General features: G+C 42.5%; 1 protein-coding gene and 2 pseudogenes across 2 annotated transcripts in view; 2 read left to right on the plus strand and 1 right to left on the minus strand.

Moving 5' to 3' along the window:
• Nucleotides 1–18,108, minus strand: part of CA8 (carbonic anhydrase 8) — a 292,778-nt gene extending 274,670 nt beyond the window's left edge. The window contains exon 1 of one of the 2 annotated variants that reach the window (XM_037802537.1): nt 17,654–18,106. The gene's annotated coding sequence lies outside the window, so the exon portion shown is untranslated. Of the gene's footprint in view, nt 1–17,653 lie in introns of both variants that reach the window. The other variant, XM_037802538.1, reaches the window with a different exon arrangement.
• LOC119508784 lies at nt 15,047–16,484 on the plus strand (annotated as a pseudogene).
• On the plus strand, nt 17,885–19,312 carry LOC119508785 (annotated as a pseudogene).
• Nucleotides 19,313–19,972: the final 660 nt, after the last annotated feature.

Genomic DNA, 19,972 nt, shown 5'->3' on the forward strand with positions numbered 1-19,972 from the left:
TAGATTTATATATTTGGTGTATATCAATTATTGGAGATGTTATTGTCTGTAACTCTCAATATGTCCCATCTTTGGCTAGTTTGCTCTTGCATGCTTTTAACAGCACCCCATTATCTTTGAAAGCTTCTTTGCTTTCTGACATGACAAGATGTCCTACTTATCTTGGATGTTTCTTGCTCTAGACCTAGAGTAAGCAATAGCTCAAAGGAGTCATAGTTCCTTTTAGTAGGAAATGGTATTCAGAGAACACGATCTGGGCACTAGAGGTGCTCATTGCTGCTGGGTTGTCACTGCCTCTAGAACTCTCAGTTGACAGAGCTAGAAGCTCTGGATTTTTCAGAAATAGGAAACAACTATTATTTGATATTTATATTCCCAATTCACATTAAAGATTACACAATTTGCACTTAAATATTTTAATTTTATATTTGTGTTCCATTTCTCTTATATTCCTACTGAAATTAACATAATTACCTATTAGCTACTATACATATTCATGTTTATAGTTTAAAAATAACAATACCCAATACTATTACTAAAAATAAGACTACAGAATACAGCTAAAGATTTTTTGTAGTTCTTTTTTCCCTTAGTATATATGCCACTCAAGATGTAGAGACAAAATACCATGCTTTAAAGTCACTTGAAAAATTTTTTTCAGTGTCTTACTTTCTTCTTATGTTTTCAATTCTTTCTTTTATGTACAGCAATGGCAAACTCTCGTGGGCTACTGGAGAAGAGAAAATCAGTACTTCCACTTTGAAGAGGAATTTGGCAGTATCTAGCCTAATTAAAGAAGCCCATACCCCATGAACCAGCATTTCACAGCTAAAGAAAATTGCAAAATGGGACATCTAAAGGCATGTTTATTGAAAAGAAAAATTCAAAGCAATCTGAATTCCCACCATGCATTATAAAGCAGAAAAAAAATAATTCTGGAGTACATCTATCAAATGGTTAATTCTCAAAGCATAATGTTGAATTTTTAAGAAAGCAATTTGCAGAAGGATACGCAGAGTTCAATGCCATTGATGTAAATTTAGAAGCCATATGTAGTAACAATGTGAAACCATGCATAGAAATACAGAGGATAATGGTTATCTCTGGAGAAGGATATCAGGGAATGGGATTGGGAAAGATATACAGGGGCTCCAACTATGTCTGTGAAGTTTTAAATCTTTTATAAAATCTGAAGAAAATGTGGAGAATGTCAAGTTTTAGAAGAGAGGGATGGAATGTGTGAGGGTACCCATTACATGTTCTTTGTATTTTATGTTTTAAAATATTTGGTAGTTTTTAAAAGATACACAGAAGCTACTACAGATAGGATATTATATCTCCCGACTGAAGAAGACAGGGGCACCAGGAGGCTCCCCATGTTTATGGCTTGAGTGATGGAGTAGAACTATTCATCAGAGTAAGGGAAATAAGTCAGCAAGGCAGAGAAAGTGGAAAGAGAAGGATAAGATGTGGGGAACAAGGTAGTAGGTAAGAGGAGGGGAAGAGAGGAGAAAAGAGAGGGGAAGGAAGATTGTTTTCAGAGGCCAGGAAATGAATAATTAATTCCATTTTCAAACAGTTCAATGTGAAATGCTTGTAAGATATCCACAGGAAGAAGCCTAGGAAGTAGTTGGAAACACAAATTTAGAGTTGGGAGAAGAATCACCATTTTCTGTTAGCAGGAAAAAAAAGAGGGAGTGCAGTCATATTATATGTTTTCTTTTTAGACAATGCTTTAAGGAGACAGTTGTTCTGAACAGATATCCAAGGAAAAAGGAAGAAGAAGACCAAGGCAGGAAATCTGAAGGAGGATTGAGGGATGGGATGTGGGAGGGGAGAAATGAAAATAAGCAGACCCAAATGTCCAAATGTCTGTCTGAGAGACAGACAGGAAAGATGGACTATCAAGAACCTAAAGAGGATTCGAGTTTAGCCACATGCCAAGAGGAAAAGAAACATGCTGGGACCCCAGGGAAAGCTTCACCGAACATCTTCCTTGGCTATGCACCCAAGAGAAACTTGTTCAAAGAAACTTGTTCTAAGAAGTCCTAGATCAGGGTGCCCGGAAGTGAAGCACAGTGGCCTCTTCTAGTAAGAAGTCACCTGGGTGCTTTTGCTCACCATTCCTGGAAGGATCATTCAAATTAAACTTTTCCCAAATGTTGTCTGTGGGGTGTGATTGAAAAGGCTTCACATACTCTTACCGCATTACCTCACTGTGCTTTCAAGATTCTAAAACAGTGGAATTGAAATGCAAGGGTTGTGAGTGTGCATCTTAACCTACCTGAGCCTCGGCGCCTTCACCTGTGAGGAGAGGATAGCAGCATTTACCACAGAGGTTGGCCGTAAGGACCAAATGGCATTACGTGTGTCAAAGACTTAGTGTCACGGGTGGAATCATGTCACCCAAAAAGACATGTTCTGGTCCTTCTTGGGACCTGTAAATTTGACCTTGTGTGGAAATGGGGTCTTTGAAAATGTTGTTTGTTAAAATGAGGCTAAACTGGATGAGGGTGGGCCTGAATCCAATATGGCTGCTGTCCTTGTAAGAAGGGGAGAATTGGGCACAGGTGGGGAGAAGGCTGTGGGCAGCCTAAGGCAGGGAACACAAGCATTGCCAACAAGTGCCCACCAGAAGCCAGGAGGCAGGGGACGGATTCTTCCCTAGAGCCATCCAAGGGAGCATGGCCCTGCCAACACCTTGATTTTTGGACTCTAGCCTCCAGAACTGTGAGACAATGAATTCCTGTTGTTTTAAACTACACTGTATGTGGCAGTTTATTATAGCAGCCCTCGGAAATAAACACACATGGTGTATTTCTTCGAGGTACTTGGTAAATGTTAGTTCTTTCTCCAGACCTCCTTATTTTTCCCTTAGCAATTCCATTTACCAGAAAAGAACCTGATGCTTGTGTTGTACTGTTGAAGCCAAACTGCAAATTCTACTTTTGTCTTCTGGTTGTAAATTTCATATCCGTTCACAGATTTTTCCATGAAAACTCTTGCATTTCAATTCCATAGTTTTAGAATCTTGAAAGCAGAGTGCTGTGAGAGCATGTGAAGGCTTTTCAATCACATTCCACAGACAACATTTGGGAAAAGTTTAATTTGAATGACCCTGCAGTATCGGTTTGGAGGGAGGAAGTGAGAGAGGACTAACAGAAAAATGTGTGCACTAAATTTGTGTATTAGATCTCTATATTTGTATATTAGATATTAGTCAAGATTTCGATTGGTTTCTGAGAAACAAGGAATAAGTGACAAAAGCTTATTCTTCACATTCACAAATGAGCATTGAAGCAATATGCGATCAAACATAAGCTTTTTCTTATGCAAAGAATATTTCAATGTGACATCATTTCCATAAGTGTTGCTGTGAAATTCTTCAGGAAAGAGCCCTCATTTCAACTGTTACAAGTGTCCCTTATAGCTGAATTTCCAAATAAACTTTCTTATTGACTTTCATCACAAAAGTCCAATTTTTTAAATCAAAGTATGTGTTTTCAGTTTATAGGCTGTTACAGTATGAAAGGCACTATTTATCACTGCATAAAGAGGAATACAGCATTTGAATTTCCGTTTCCCAAGAGCCATGATTATGGGAAGGAAAAGTTTCAGAGGGTTGTCCACAACCTCCAAGGAATGTACTTTACTCTGACTTTACTCTCTGGATTATTCAGTAACCCCAGAACAAAGATAAAAGATAATTCACTTATAGGCCAAGAAATGTCTCCCCCACTGTGGCCATCCCTTCCCCCTTCTGGCTGTGGTCAATAGCCCTTGGGTTCTGGGGCTAGAGTGAGATCAGAGGTCACAGAGGGGATGGGGAATAGCTCTAAGATTGAAGCAGCAGGCAAATATGAAAACCACAGGAGCACAATTCAAATTGCCAAGAAAGAGCCAAAGAGTTGCAAGGTGAAAAGGTACTAATTCTGAGTAGATAGTCTAGCCCAATAGTTTAGAGTGAATGCAAGCAGACTTTGGGGGGAGGAAAGGAACCCATTATTTAAATATTATTAAGCAATAGTTAATAGAGGATGCTGTTCAAAGTGTGCAACTACTTCAACCAATAACACGTGCAGTTTGCATTTGCAAGCCACCCCAAGTGTGATGTGTGGGCGAGTCTGCCCAATTTCAAGTGCATGGGCATGTGGTAAATAATCACTGCTCTTTGCTCGACTGTTCATTCTGAGATATGGATAGCCTCTGCTGAAGACAGCCTTTGCATATGAGGGATGCTAACCAACTCTCTCACGGGGGACAAGGCAGCGATGCATCTCATGGAGGTTGAGATAACATTCCAGTGGAGAAGAAAGCTCACCTCTGCAGCTCAGAGTCAGGGCAAGAGAGAGCTCCCAATCCCGATGCTAAGAAACTGATGCACAGGATTTCTGGAGAAGATTTTTAGCAAATAAATTCCCTGGAAATGAAACTAAGGTTTAAGGGAGTTGCATTGCCAGAGAAAATATCCCAAGCCTGGTGAAGAAGGGTTCAAATGCTCAGCTTCTAAAGCAATGCCTGGATCCACATATTTGCACCAACAGAAAGCAGAGTGCTCTGACCCACATCCTCCCAAGTACACCAGACACAGGCAATCCACCCACTGTCAGAACCTGAGGCAGCCAGAGCAGGTGACCAAGGAACTCACTCCACTGCCAGCAATGAAATGGCCAGTGGATGCCTGTCAGATCCTGGAATCCTGTAATTTATCAACAAGAGAGAGCATGAGGCTGGACCTCTAACCAGTGGTGGCACTTCCCCTTTTTCTATTTTCTAAGTAGACATTTTTCCTCCACCACTGTGTTCCAGATGCGTAGATGTGTTTATATTTACACAGCCATGGGTTGCAAGATTGAGAGATTTCACATGGAGACAAGAACAAGACTGAACTGGAAAAGAAATGGAAGTCACCCACAAATTCCAAACTTGGGAAACAATATCTCCATAAAAGTGCTTCTGGGTGCAGTGTCAGAGCATGACTTTGGGGTGTCCTGCACAAGGGAAGGGATGAGTACTGTGTATAATCGATTTTTATATGATACAGTTGGATCATTTTAAGTGGGGGAATTTTTGAATACAGGAGGAAAAAATAAAAGTTGTGCATATGTATGGACACGCACACGCATGTGTGTGTGGTCTTGTAGTTTACCCAGTTTAAACCAGCTTATCTAGCTCTGGGAAAGCCCTCTCTGCACCCCCAATCCCATTTCCATCCATATGATCGGAGCAGCAGGACTATCAATAACCATTTTTGTACAATGTGACTCCTCTCCCAAACCACAACTGATTGGCCAAAGCTGAGCCATTACACCTTTCTAAGAAGAAAGTGGGAATTAATCAAAAGTTTCTCTCTTCAGCAAGGCTTCCTTCTGCATGGACAAAAGAAAACTCCAGCATTTGACCATGGCCATGTTTTCAATATGGAAACGAGAACAATGGAAACCAGTCTCCAGAGAGAGAAATGAGCAAACATGCAGACAGTAGAGGCCAGGCAGAGACTTCTAGAAAGCTCCATCCCAGGGGTCCAGCCCCAGCTATAGGCTGTATTCCCAACTTTGAACTTCAGGAGACACTCCCTTATCTTGAAAATCAAATTCCCCCTTTCTCCTTAAGCTACTTGAAATCAGTTTCTGGTATTTGCAAGCAGTCAATTCCGAAATTATAAGAAGATTCGTCTCAGGATTTGAGACATTCCTATTTGTGTATAGACAGCCTCCATTCTGAGACTCTTCCGTCTGCAGGGAGTATCCAGAGATTGTAAACACACTAAGGGAAGAGACGGAACGAGCACGTGGGCTATTAATTCGATCATTCATTCATTCTGACCATATTTACAACAATCGATTTCCACCATGGACTTGTAATTTCCTTAGGTAGGTGCCACTGTAAAAGTAGAGCTCACTTTCCCTCAGAACTGCCTTCCTTAGGGCTGGCATAGAAAAGGGTCGGGATTTCAGTGATCAGGAACAGAGAGCTTTGGTAACACGCAGCTCTGCACTTAGTTCAGCAATTCAAATCTGCCTCATTTTGGAATTTGATTTCAGCAGCTACACTTCTCTGGAATGGTGGGCACAGGAAGCAACAATCCGGGAAATTCATCCTAAGAAGATGAAACAGGGCCGAATGCAGAAACCCAGGGCAGTTGCACAACTACGTGTTTTGAGAAGGAAAAGTCAGATGGCTTTGGAAACACAAAGGGGAGAGAGATGCCCTTATTTTCTGCCTCGGGAGGTGTTCCATTTTTCAAGGCTGTGAAGCAAGGGAGAAAGTTGAATAGGGAAAACCACAGGGGGTCTGGGTGAGGAAGAATACAATTGCAAAACAAGGTAAATTTGGAAGATTTGCGTCTATAGGAAGGATTTGGTCTCTCAGAAGTTTATCCAGGAGAATTCAGAGGGTAAGTTCTGAGGGTAATTCATTCATATATAGGAGGTTCTTTCTTTTTTTTCTTCCTTTTCTTTTCTCTCTCTCTCTCTCTCTCTCTCTCTCTCTCTTTTTTTTTTCCCCTGTACTTAAGCTCCAGACCAATCTAAACAAAAAAACACAAGAACCCAATATAAGGATCACATCCAGGTAAGATCAGTATCTGTTTACTGCCCCAAACAGCAGAAATCCTGTTTGATTTTTACCAAGTGATGGGATGAACATTTGTATAGAAGCCATATGTTTCCTTTTTAAATCACTGTAATTTAGATATTCTGTTCTTTAGGAACTAATGAAGTTTAGTTGTCAAAGTATAGAGGTACTTTTCAATCATTTTGATTATAATCATGGACTTCAGGAATTGATGGGTAAAAGTTGAAGTGTTAAGTAATTAATCTTTCCTTGGTTCAAAGTAAAAATGAATCAAACAAATATAGCTCACCATTAATCTAGGAAATTAAATTTTGAGCTGTTTTTAAACATTTCTTACACATACTATAGTACTGAAATTTAAGTACAGATATGCATGAACCTTCAAGATTATTTCCATCTATTTAGCTGATAAATACTGACTCAAGAAGTTGCTATGCAGAAATCAATTAAGTATCCTTAAATCACCTAGTGATGGTTTAATCATCTTTGTATGATTTTGGCTTTTGAGTACAACCGCCATACTCATCTTCCCACGCATGGCAAACTACAAACATGGAAGGGACGTGATTTCCTGAAGAGCTGCTTGCAAATGAGGACTATAGGATGAAGATTTTGCAGACAACTATGAGCATTCTTCTGCTCCTGCTGTTAAAACATATTTTGTAGATTTACAATATATTATAGAACCAAACCTTGTGAGTTTTCATCTTCTGTAACTGGGTTTCTCAATATGCCAAGTAGGTTTTTTATTTTTATTTTTATGTTGCTCATTTCAGTAAAACCCTTCTTATCCCCAGGCTTCTCGATGGAATGACACCCTGCCCATCTGCTCTTCTACCACGTTCATAAGTACCCTGCTCGGTTGCCAAGGCAACAGTAACTTACCCTGACACCATGATGGGCAGTTAGCACTTCGCTATACTTCTGATTGCAAATATAATACTTGGCTTTCAAAAACATGGTTTTATTATTGTTATAACAGTCAAGATTTCTTCTTCAGGAGATATCTGCCTGGCGAGACAACAAGCATCCTCAGGGCTCATCTTCCCACCATTTCCCCAGCCAAGAATATCCTACATTAAGGAAGCCAAGGGCACTTAGCCAAGCCATCCCATTTCTTTCACCCTAGCAGATTCAATCTCCTATAAATCATCTAGACATGCTGGGGATGGGCAAACACTGCCAGGAAGCTTCACAACAGCAGTTTTCAGACTTCAGTGTGCCTGGGAATCCCCTGGCTGCCTATCAACAAAACAACGTCTGGGCTCCACCCTTCCATGTTTCTGATTCAGTAGCAGTAGAGTGGAATCCAGGCGATCTGATAACAAACTCCTTGTAGATGCACAGCAAAGTTTGAGAACCAAAAGTCTAGATTTTTAAAATTCAGGAGCCCCAGCCTCAGAGAGTTAGTGTTTTCAACACAGAAGAACTTAGGTTAGCTGCGATCAGGGTCGCTTGGATATTTGATTAGAAAAGCACATTCCTCAGCCCCATCCCCTAAATCAGAATCTGATTTAGCAAATATGCCTAATGACACTAGAGACCAAGCACACCCAGATCCAAATCATAGCTTTGCCACCTAATAACCATAAGCACATTTTTAAAAAACTTCTCTGAATCTGTTTCGTCTGTAAAAATAATGGCTGTTTCTAAATCAGGCATGGTGCAGCTAGGGGGGATAATTTATAGAGTAAGACAAAAAAAAAGTACCATATATTCTATTTGTGGGTGATGACAGAGTCTTTTTTGGGGGCAGGGGTGGTTAAGTTTTTATTATGGTAACATATACAAATTATAAAATTTCCCATTTTAACCACTCTCAAGTATACAATTCAGTGGCATTAAATTCACAGTGTTGTGCTACCATCACCTCCATCCATTACTAAAGCTTCTCCACCATCCCCAAATGATGGAGCCTTTTTAATGTTAAACAAAAAGAGGGTACATTTTTCCTACCAAAATGTCATGCGATAAAACTTCAATATACTTTTGAGAGAGATCATCTCAGAGACAGAGCAGTGGGCCACACAGTGAAGATAGAATGTCAATAATATATCCATAAAGTAATTCCATATTTCCTCAAAATCTGGGTTCTAGGAAATGTCTCATACATCCAAGATTCCAGAAGGGAGAAAGATGGACCCTGCCTTGGAGAATGGTGACTGAGCCTGGTTTACTCCTCTCTGGATATCCTGCACCACAGGACACTCCATGGATTGAAAAGGAAGAACATTTCTCTCTACCATACTCTAGTTTCCTGAGCACAGTTTGTTCCCCAGTAGTCAATGACCTTCCCAGTAGTCAATGACCTTCCCAGTTTCTAAGACATTCAAAATACTGTAGTAATGGTGCATGCTTCCACTGGCCATCTCACAGATTTGGGGTTGCATAATGAAGGCTGTGGTCCACTTCTCTGGGGTTAGGGTAAAAGCAAAGCCTAGACATTCTTTTTCTCTGTTCCCAATTTCAGGGGAGGCCGTGTCAGCTTCAATTAAAAGCTGCTGTTCATTTCTAAATGGCCCTCTGGATAAACAACTTGCAGAAAAATGACTCCCTGCAAGTGGCAGTGATGACCTTAAAGAGCCCCGACCCTCCCACTCTGATCAGCCTCCTCAACTTTAGGTGTTTGGAGAACAGAGAGGCTGATGTTGAGGGTAAAACAACGAAGACAATTAAATAATTGGAAAATAAAACCTTTTGGGAAGGGCTGAAGGAAATAAGATATTTAGCCTGGAGAAGAGAAGGCTGAGAAGTGACCTAATTATAGGCTTCAAGTACATGAAGAATTAATCTACAGCAGATGGTGACCAGCTGTTTTCAATTCCCACTGAATACAGTACAAGAGAAAATTGGCTTAGGGGGTAATATAAAGGATTTGGGATAGATAAAAGAAGGAATTTACTTGGTTTTGAGGGTCACAGAGGTTAAGAGAGGATAGGCTCTGTTACTTACGGAGGTGACAGATGCTCCTTCTCTGAGGTTTCCTGATTTGGATAGGTTTGTTGAAGTGCACTGAGGGGGAAGCAAAGCCCAATTCTATGGTCATCCTTTACACCTGTGTGTTTTATTCTTCTGGCTTCTCGTGGTTCTGTTTTTGTTTTCCTTAAGTCATTGTGAACACATCACATGGCATTTATCGAGTGCCAAATGTGTGTTGGGGATGGTGAAAGAAAAGTCCATAGATTTCAGTTTATAGCTTTCAAACGCCTACCATTTGACAATTATAAACATTAACTGAGTATCATCTGGATGTCAGGCACTGTGAAAAGTCCACGTCTGCCTTAGAACCAAAGAGGGCTCCCTCTAAGAACGAAGGGAAAGGGGAGGTTATATAGAATCTAGTTTCTGCTTTTCTGCCCTGTCTGCTGCCCCCACACCGGGGACCCGTAACACCTGAGAGGCAGGTGTGGAGTCTTGACCATGTCTCCTCCCAGTGGTGAGCCCTCCGCCCACTGCACCCAGCCTCCTTTCCACTAAATCTCTCTGGGGCTCCTCTGCCTGCCCCTTACCCCAGGGTGACTTGATTTTCCCAGGTACCTGCTGTACTTGCTTTTCCTGTATTTTATTTAGACAAGAGATGGAAATGAGTTGGGAGGTAGAAGAAGGGGGAAGACAGGTTGGTTAGAGTCTCCCTTCTCCTGGCTTTAGAGCCAGGGGGTGGGCTCGCTGGGTCAGGTGGAGGCCAAGATCAAGTGGAGTACAGGGGAGGAAGGAGAGGGAGGGCCACCAAAAAGGTGTGAGAGCCTGCTTGGGGCCCCACTCCAGAGGAGGATGCTAAGAACAGGTGGAGAGAGCAAGTGTGGCAGTGGTTTCTGGCAATCACTAAGGAACCCCTTACCTTCCGATTTCCCTTCTGCAACCCACCACTCCTCCCTAAATCAATTCACTAGTTGTTTCTTAAAAACAAACAAACAAGTAAAAATATGGCAGTGTTCTCAACAACACTGTAATGTGTGTATATGTGTGTGTGTGTGTCTGAGTGTTGGGGAGGTAGCAGGGAAAGTATGTGTGCCGATTTGAATGTACTATGTCCCCAAACGCCATTATCTTTGATGTAATCTGTGTGGGCAGACATATCAGTTTTGATTAGATTGTGATTCTTTGCGTGTTTCTGTGGAGCGCCTGCACCCAATCCAACTGTGGCTGAATGGACTCTAATTGGATAATTTCCATGGAGGTGTTGTCCCACCCATTCAGGGTAGGTCTGAATTAAATTACTGGAGCACTATATAAGCTCAGACAGAAGGAGCAAGCTTGCTACAGCCAAGAGGGACACTTTGAAGAATGCACAGAAGCTGAGAGAGTAGCTGCAGATGAGAGACAATTTGAAGATGGCAGTTGAAAGACTTTTGCCTGGAGAAGCTAAGAGAGGACAAATGCCCCAAGAGCAACTGAAAGTGACATTTTGAGGAACTGCAGCCTAGAGAGGAACATCCTGGGAGAAAGCCATTTTGAATCCAGAACTTTGCAGCAGGAGCCAGCCACGTGCCTTCCAAGCTAACAGAGGTTTTCCGGACACCATTGGCCATCCTCCAGTGGAGGTACCTGATTGCTGATGTATTACCTTGGACACTATACGGCCTTAAGACTGTAACTGTATAACCAAAAAAAACCCTTTTATAAAATCCAATCCATCTATGGTGTTTTGCATTCTAGCAGCATTAGCAAACTAGAACAGTATGTTATAATTAGTTGAGGAACTTTTAAACAACACACACACCCATCTCCTCCCACCAGAGATTCTGACATGCCTTTAATGGCCTATCATTCTGGCACATTCTGCAAAATCATAATTATCACCTTCAAGTTGAGAATCTCCATTCTTTGGTACAAATCTTTGTAAGAAATACATTTTAAATTGTGATCCACAATACATGCGCGCACACACACACACACACACACACACACACACGACTGAAAAGAAACAGTACTTTGTAATACTTTCATATTTTCTGTTCTGTTCTATTTTAATCATGTTTTTAAAATGCTGATCAACTTCACTAAATTGATTTTAACCCTGAGGTTGAAAATAACTGCCATAGGGGAAAGGTGGCAGCTTTGCACCAGGCCTGAGGTACAAGAACTCATACTTCTATGTCTCCTGCCACCCTACGGTGTGGGTCTAGGATAAGGGAAATAGGCCAAGTACCACACTCAGCCTCTCTATTCTAGACCTTAAACTAAAAAGGTTAAAAGAATCCTAGGGGCCTAAATCGGTAATAAAGGACACATTTGCTGGGATTGTCCTTTGTACTCTGTGTATCCACTGGACTGTTTCTGGTAGCAGAAGTTGACCAATGAAAGTCTGGGGACTCAGGATCCCAATAAATATGACTCATTTGAAGTCAAGAAGATGCTAATCTTAGAGGGAGCCTAGCAAAATGGAGAGAGGACTATTGAGTTCCAATCCCAGCTACGTCTCTACCTAGTTCAGTGGATCCAAGCAGATCCTTTCATGTCTTTTGAGACACAGCAACAAAACCAGCCACAAATGACCACGGGCATTGCCAACCCCAGTGGCTGTAACAAATCAAAGGTCTTTCTCCTCCACTGCAGGGTATTAGTCACAGTGACCTGAAACAGTGAGTCCAGGGCTGAGTGTACAGAGCTTTTGGAATGGCAGTGACAGCACAGGTAAGGCTACCAGGGCCTGATTTGATATCAATCAATGAGTTCCATGAAGGAACAAGGGCCTCAATTTCCTTTTCCAAACACAGAGATTATCATCCCTGTAATAACAGGAGTGGATTCTAGTTCAGAGCTCAGCCAGGCAGCCATGCCAGGGCCTGGTGTGTAATGCCAAGTCCCTGCTTTGTTTGACTACCCCTACTGAGCGGCGCCGTGTGCAGAGGAGGGTGGAGAAATGAGAATGGCTGTGGAGGCTGGTCGCACAGGGAAACCAGGTGGGCCAATAGGAAAACACATGTGCAGGTGCACGAGTATGTACATATACGAACATATAAATATCCAAATGGAATTATGCACTCAGACAAATCATGATTCCTACTCTCAGAGAGCTCCCAGATTAACAGAGGGAGACAGAGGTGGGGACAAATTACTGAAACAAAGCATGTTGCAGGCTCTGAATTTTAAAAACATAAGCATCTGAAGTATGAATTTTAAAAACATAAGCATCTGACTCAAACTGCAGCCTCCTACATTTCCAGTTCACTTCCTCTAACACTGATTCTCTACTGGGCTGGACTGCACTTTCCCTCCAAGGGACATTTAGAAAAGTGTTGTGTACATTTGGTTGTTAGATGACACAGGGATGCTGCTAGCATGTAATGGGTGAGGGTCAAGAATGCTAAATGCCAAATGCCCTGCAATATGTGGAACAATCTGACTCAAACTGCCAACAGCTCCCTTGTGGAGAAAATTCTCTTGTAACTCCACTCCAGCAATTCTTTGGGCCCACAGGAACCTCCAATCCACCGAATCCACCAATTCTTCATTCCTTAAACACTCATCGAGGGCCTACTACATGCCAGGCTAGATACAGCCAAAACCAGATCCACTCCTCCTACCGTCAGGTTTACAGTCTAGTGGGGCAAGTGAAAAAGAGACCAATAAAGAATAAATAAGCAATATAATATCAGGTTGTGGGAAGTGCTTTGAAGAAAAATTAAGTAGGGTCTTGGGTCAGAGAGTGACTTGGGAGAGGGGTAGCTGTTTTAGATAGGACAGTCATGGAAAGTATCTCTGCAGAGTAGACATTTGGGTACAGACTGGCAGTAAGTAAGTGAACCATGTAAAAATGAGGGAGAAGAGCATTTCAGGAAGAAGGAACAGCGAGTGCAAAGTCTCTGAGTCTGGAGTGTGCTTGGCATGTCACAGGCCCAACAAGGAGGCTGGAGCAAGGGAAAGAGTGGTAGGAAATAAATGTGGAGATTTAGCCAGTGGTCCATCACATAGGGCCTTACAGGCCATGATTAAGGCTTTGAATATGATATTAAATAAGATAAGAAGGCACTGGAAAATTCTGAGCAGATAGGAACATGACCTGACTTCTGCTTTTAAAAAAAGAGTCGATCTGTGGAAAACAAACAGAAAAGGACAAAGGTGGAAGAAGGGAAACCGAATTTAAAGTTCCAAACGGAGTCTTGGGACTTTTTTCCCCACAGCCACGGGAAAGGAGAGAGCAAGTACCAGCTTCTGAAGGGGGTGGGGGCAGAATCCTGACTCCTGCCAAGTCTCACATGAAGCAGGAGCCCCCAAAACAGGAAGAGTAGCCAGATCCTGAAGCAAGAAAATGACAAATGGCCACAACACAGTGGGCTCAAAAGGACTTATTGACTAGATGAAGCAGCCAAGGAAAGGGAGAAAGGTAGGAAGGCAGCTAGTTCTCTGGCTTTGGTGACCAGGTAGATGGTGACATATTTATTCATCAAGAGAAGAAACACAGAAGGCAGAGACGTTTTGAGGGGCAAGGTGCTGAGTTCCATCTGAGTTGTGTCAAATCCAGCAGGGAGTTAATGACACAAGAAATCTGGGGTATGGGGTAAGTGAAAGATACAGATGTGGAAAACTGGGACATTTGTGGTAATTACAGCCATAGAACTGAAAGTAAATGAGGTCTATTAGGGAGAATGTGAAGAGAGAGGAGAGACTTCGGAGCTCAGATGCTAGAAAACACCAAAGGAAAAAGGAGTAAGCAAAAGAAATGAGAAGAAATAGAAGTATAGAAGACCCAGGAGAAAGAAAGAAGGGAGTGGTCAAAATGCTACAGAGTTAGGGCTGGGAGTCCCCTCACACCCCCTAGTCCACCACGGTCCCCAGACATCCCCATCTAATTGTTTGTCTGTACCCCCTCCTAGACGGTACACACCATGAGAGCAGGGAGTGTGCCTATTGTTGATAATCACTGAACCCCAGGGCCCAAAATTATGCTTGACTTACAGTGGCACTAAATAAATATTTGTTCAATTGCCAAATAGAAGACTGAGCTACAAAGAGAAAGTCATGATTTCTGCCAGAGCATTTGTAATGGTGAGTGCAAGTCTAATAGCAGTCAGCTAAAATTGCATGGGAATTGAGAAAATAGAAAAATCAAGCAGAAGAGCTTCAATCTATACCTTGCATGACATAAACAGAGACCAAATGTATCACAGACCTAAAAGTAAATTCTAAAACTATAAAACCTGTATACGAAAATTTAGGAGAAAACCTCTGTGATATTGAATCAGGCAAAATTTCTTTGATCTAGCACCAAAAGCATAGTCCCTAAAAGAACAAATGGATGGACTGAACTTCATCAAATTTAAAAACTTCTTGTCTTTGGTGTTGCTGACAACTCCTTGTGTTGGCTGTGGATCAGGTGTGACAAGAGGCAACGGAGCTGCAAGCCTAGTGGATGTGTGCCCAGGCCTGGCCAGGCCTCCTTGTGCCCCCAACCTCCAGATCCCTGAAGCTGCATGGGTGCTGAGTCCTCCCCGGCCAGGACACTGGGGAGTATTTCCTGGACCAGCGCATGCTCTGGAGTCCCTGGGACTTGACAGAAGACATAATACACCCAGAGGTGACCCCTAACCAGAAGCTCCTATCCCAGCAACTCCTGACCAAGGCCAATAGTATGCTCCACGAATGTTGTCCACTCAGTGTACATCCTGGAGGACTCTACTGTGGACCCACAGACTCAGACCATGAGCACCTTTTTCAACCACACCCGGCTGATGAGGGTAGAGGAATGATGTGTTAATATGAAGTCTGAAAATAGCAGCTGGACCAAAATCCACCAGATCTCCTCTGGCTTATTTAGTGTCTCCAGAGCTATCTAAGAATTTGTTCTGTCCTGGTTCAAAAGCCACATGATCAAGACTATGAAGGGTTTTGAATATATCTTGGCCAAAATGCAAGGTTAGGCCCTGTTCCGGTTTGCTAATGCTGCCATTATGCAAAATGCCAGAAATTGATTGGGTTTTATAAAGGGGGTTTATTTGGTTACAAAGTTACAGTCCTAAAGCCATAAAAGTGTCAAAACCAAGGCATCAACAATAAGATACCTTCACTGAAAAATGGCCGATGGCATCCAGAAAACCTGTTAGCTGGGAAGACACATGGTTGGCGTCTACTGATCCCAGGTTGTATTCCAGCTCCTCTCTCAGCTCCTGTGCAACCTTGCTTGTTCTCCCAGGGCATTGCTCTCTAAGCACCCAGGGGTCCTGTCTTAGCAAATCCCAGGGCAAACTCTGGGCTTCATCTCTTAGCTTAACATCTCCAAATGTCCTTCTGTCTACATCCCCAAGCATCTCCAAGTGTCAGCTCCCGAGCGTCTCTCCAAAAGTCTCTCAGCTGCTCTTAGGGCATTTGTCCTCTCTTAGCTTCTCTGGAGCAAACTCTGGGCTAGCATCTCAAAGTGTCAGTAGGTGTCTGCTATTAGCTTCTCTCCAAAATGTCCCTCTCAGCTGCCCTGCTCCTTCTGTCTGGGCATTCTTCTTATAGGACTCCAGTGATTTAAATAAGATCCACACTGAATGGGCGTGGTAACACCACCATGGAAATAATCTAATCAAAGGTATTACCCACAGTTGATTGAGTCACATCTCCATGGAAACACTCAAGCAAAAGATTAATGTCTAAAAAAATAAAAAGATTAATGTCTGCTCTCACAAGATTGCAGTAAATTATATGGCTTTTGGGGGGACATAATATATCCAAACCAGCACAGGTCCCTTCCAAAACACTTGTTGAGATAGCCAAGGAAGCAGGAGAAGGTAAAGGAGATGGCACTGGCAGTTATAGAGATGGCCAAGGACCTGGGCAACGAGGCAGCCACCAAGAAGCAGCAGCAGCAGCAAATTCACATAAGCAGGCCAGACCCTGGTGCAACCCCCACCACCACCACCACGGCACACGAGACAATCCAGCTCAAATCCCTCCATGTTTTCCCCATTGTGCTTTCTTATTGAAAATCAACTTCCAGCCCTAATAGTCTGGGTGGTTGCATCTGTTGCCTGTTAGGTATCTACAATAGCCTGGGCAAATCAAGCCCAGCAATGCACCAAAAAATAAGACAATAGGACCAAAGAGGACTTATCCCAGGAATGTAAGGCTGGTTTAATATTCAGAAATCAGTCAGTGTAATTCACTAGCTTAACAAAATAAAGGAGAAAATTCATATGATCATCTCAGTAGATGCAGAAAAAGCATTTTTCACAATTCAACATAATTCATGATTTAAAAAATAAAAATTTTTTAGCAACCTAGGAATAGAGGGAATTTTCTTAATCTATAAAGAATATTTACCCAAAAAGACCCTACAGATAACATGATGGAATATTGAATGCTTTCCCCCATTGGTTGGAAACAAGACAAAGATAAGACAAAAAGACATTGTACTGGAGCTGTTAGCCAATATAATAATTAAAAACAGAAAGAAAAGAGGAAAGAAATGAAAGAAAGAAAAAGGAAAATATAGTTTGGAAAGGAGTAAGTATAATTGGATTTATTTATAGATAACATGACTGTGTACATAAATAATCCAAAGAAATAAACATAAATTGTTAGAACTAATAAGGGGATTTAGCAAAGTCACGAGGTAAAAGGCCAATTTACAAAAACCTATTGTAATTTATACACTAGCCACAAAAAATCAGAAATGAAATTTAAAAATACATTAATGAGAGCTTAAAACATAAAATGTCTAGGAATAAATTTTTTATAATACGCAAAACTACTACATTAATAAAACACCGCTGATAAGATCCAATTCTCCCCAAATGATTAATAGATGTGATAAAATCTCTGTCAAAATACTGGCAGGTTCTTTTGTAGAAACTGATAAACTGGTTCCAAAATTTATATAGAAATGAAAGATACCTAGAATAGCTCAAATAATTTTAAAGAACAAAGTTGGAGGATTTCAAGATTTATTCTAAATTTCCAATAACTCTGTACTGAAGTACAGACGGACAACTAGATAGAACAATGGAACAGAAAAGTGGGTCACATTTAGAGTCACCTGGTAATCAACAAAGGTGCCAACGCCAATCAACAGGTCTAGGAAGAAGTTTTCAATGAGTGTCGCTGGAGCAACTGAATATCCGTGTGGGGGTAAAAATGAGCCTTGGACGCTTACCTTCCATTACACACAAAGACTACATTGCGATGAGTCAGGGTGGCCGCGGGCGCGCGCTGCGGGCTCCGCCTTCGCGGCCGCTGAGGGGATGCGGCAACTTCCCGGGGGTCGCGGTGGTGCCGCGTGGGCCGTCCGCTCGCCCACCGTTGCGGCTGCCACCACCTCGCCTCGTCGTCTCGCTGGGCCAACTCGGACCCTCGGGACGAACTTGCATCCTTTCTCTTCTGCGCTATGGAGTTACTTCTCTGCGCTCTTAGCCCTCCAAAGCCAAGGAAACCCCCCGACAGCAAGGGCCCATTCGCGGCGTGTAGCGGTGACTCCCCAGGTCGGTGTCTGTGCCGTCGTTTACAGTATTTAATTGTATGTAATACAGATTCTTTATCAGAGCATTTTGATACCTCGTGCTCCGTTTGCACACCTTGCAAGTCGCTCCGTGGTTCTCGTTAGTCAGCAGACCCTGCTGGAGACAATGGCGCCCACCGCGGCCGCGCCCCCGGGCCCCCGGGCCAGCACGCCGCCCGCCGGCTGGAGGCTTCCTCGCGGCCTTGGTCCTGGCCTTCTCTGGGGGCGCCAAAGACGCAGCGAATTCTTTTGGCGCCGCTGTGGGCTTCGGGGTGGTGACGCTGAGGCAGGCCTCCATCCTCGCCAGCATCTTGGGGACGGTGGGTTCCGTCCTGCCCGCGGCGAGGCGGTGCGGGAGGGCTTGGTCGAGGCCGAGGATGTGCAGCTCCACGCAGGAGCTGCTCGTGGCGGGCTCCGTAATCGCCGTGGTGGCTTCTGCTGTGTGGCAGCTAGTGGCATTGTTTGTTTGTTTTTTAATGCCCTTTTATTGAGATATAATCACATAACATACAATCATTTAAAGTGTACAATCAGTTGTCTGCAGTATCATCATATAGTTGTGCTTTCATCACCACAAACTTTAAACATTTTCATTACTCCAAAAAACAAAGTAAGCATTAAAATAAAAAAGAACATCCAAAATGTCCCATTCCCCTCCTCCCCTCCATTGTTCATTTACTTTTTTTAAAATACAGTTTAATTGGGATATATTCACACACTCTACAGTCATCCACAGAGTACAATCAGTTTTCACTGCACCGTCACACAGTTGTGCATTCATCACCAGAATCAATTTTTGAACCTTTTCCTTACTCCAATATTAAAATAAAAGCACAAAAGAACACCTAAATCTTTCCATCCCCTCTATCCCAGCCTATTCTTCATCTAATTTTTGTCCCCCTTTTCCCACTCATCTGTCCATACACTGGATAAAGGGAGTGCAAGTGGCTTCATTCCTGAAGTTTCCCATTTTTGGAACCCATTGTGTTGTTGGTGCGACCATTGGTTTCTCTTGCCTGGCAAAGGGGCAGGAAGGTGTCAAGTGGTCTGAACCAAGAAAAATAATGATATCTTGGTTTGGCTCTCCAGCTGCTTTCTGGTATTATATCTGGAATTGTATTCTTCCTTGTTTGTGCACTCATCTTCCTAAGGCGGATCCAGTTCCTAGTGGTTTGCCAGCTTTGCCAGTTTTCTAATGCCTGCACAGTTAGAATAAACTTCTTTTGCTTCATGTATACTGGAACACCTTGGCCAAAATCTCCTAGAAGGTGGCCAGCGTGTGCCCACCTCGGAAGTCTGCAGGCTAGGATGTGCTGAATTAGCCTGGATAGCTTTCAACCAGAGACCTGCTCAGTTTCTAAATCACTATAGACCTTTCTTTTCATAGTTCTTCTCCCTCCCTTTGTCCTATCTGCTAAAAATGCTGGAGTTGATACTGAGCTCCACTACTGAGAGTCATTAGCTATATTTGGTCATCATTAATTAGTCATTTAGGGCTGGTTTGCTGGATAGTCTCATTTTTCTCTCTCAAATGGAGCTACTCTTGTTTCTAACTGCTAAATTTACTCCACTAAATCTGCTTGAATGAGAAGAGTTGGGATGTTTAACAGCTGGTCTGAGTGCACTTGGAAGAAGTCATACATACAGCTAAGAGGAAAAAAATATATAAAGATTGAAATGTTGATTACTTTTCTGTTGAGACCAAGGCAAAACATGCCTTAAATTATAGCTTTCCATGTTGAACTAGCAACCACAAAAGAGGTGTAACTTTATAACTTGTGAGACAGACTGGAGCATGTGCCCTGACCAATTCTGTTGGTCAGTTCTAGGCTCCTTTGGCTTGGTCTGTTGACTGCATAGTCAGCAGCTTTCAATCTCTTGTCTGTGCCTCCCTGGAGGAAATACATTTTACATTGCTTCCCAGAACATGAATCTACTTACTTTTACTTTGTGTGATGCACTCATATTTTCAAATAT

The sequence above is a fragment of the Choloepus didactylus genome, chromosome 14 (genome assembly GCF_015220235.1).
Source record: "Choloepus didactylus isolate mChoDid1 chromosome 14, mChoDid1.pri, whole genome shotgun sequence".
NCBI classification, from domain to species: domain Eukaryota; kingdom Metazoa; phylum Chordata; class Mammalia; order Pilosa; family Megalonychidae; genus Choloepus; species Choloepus didactylus.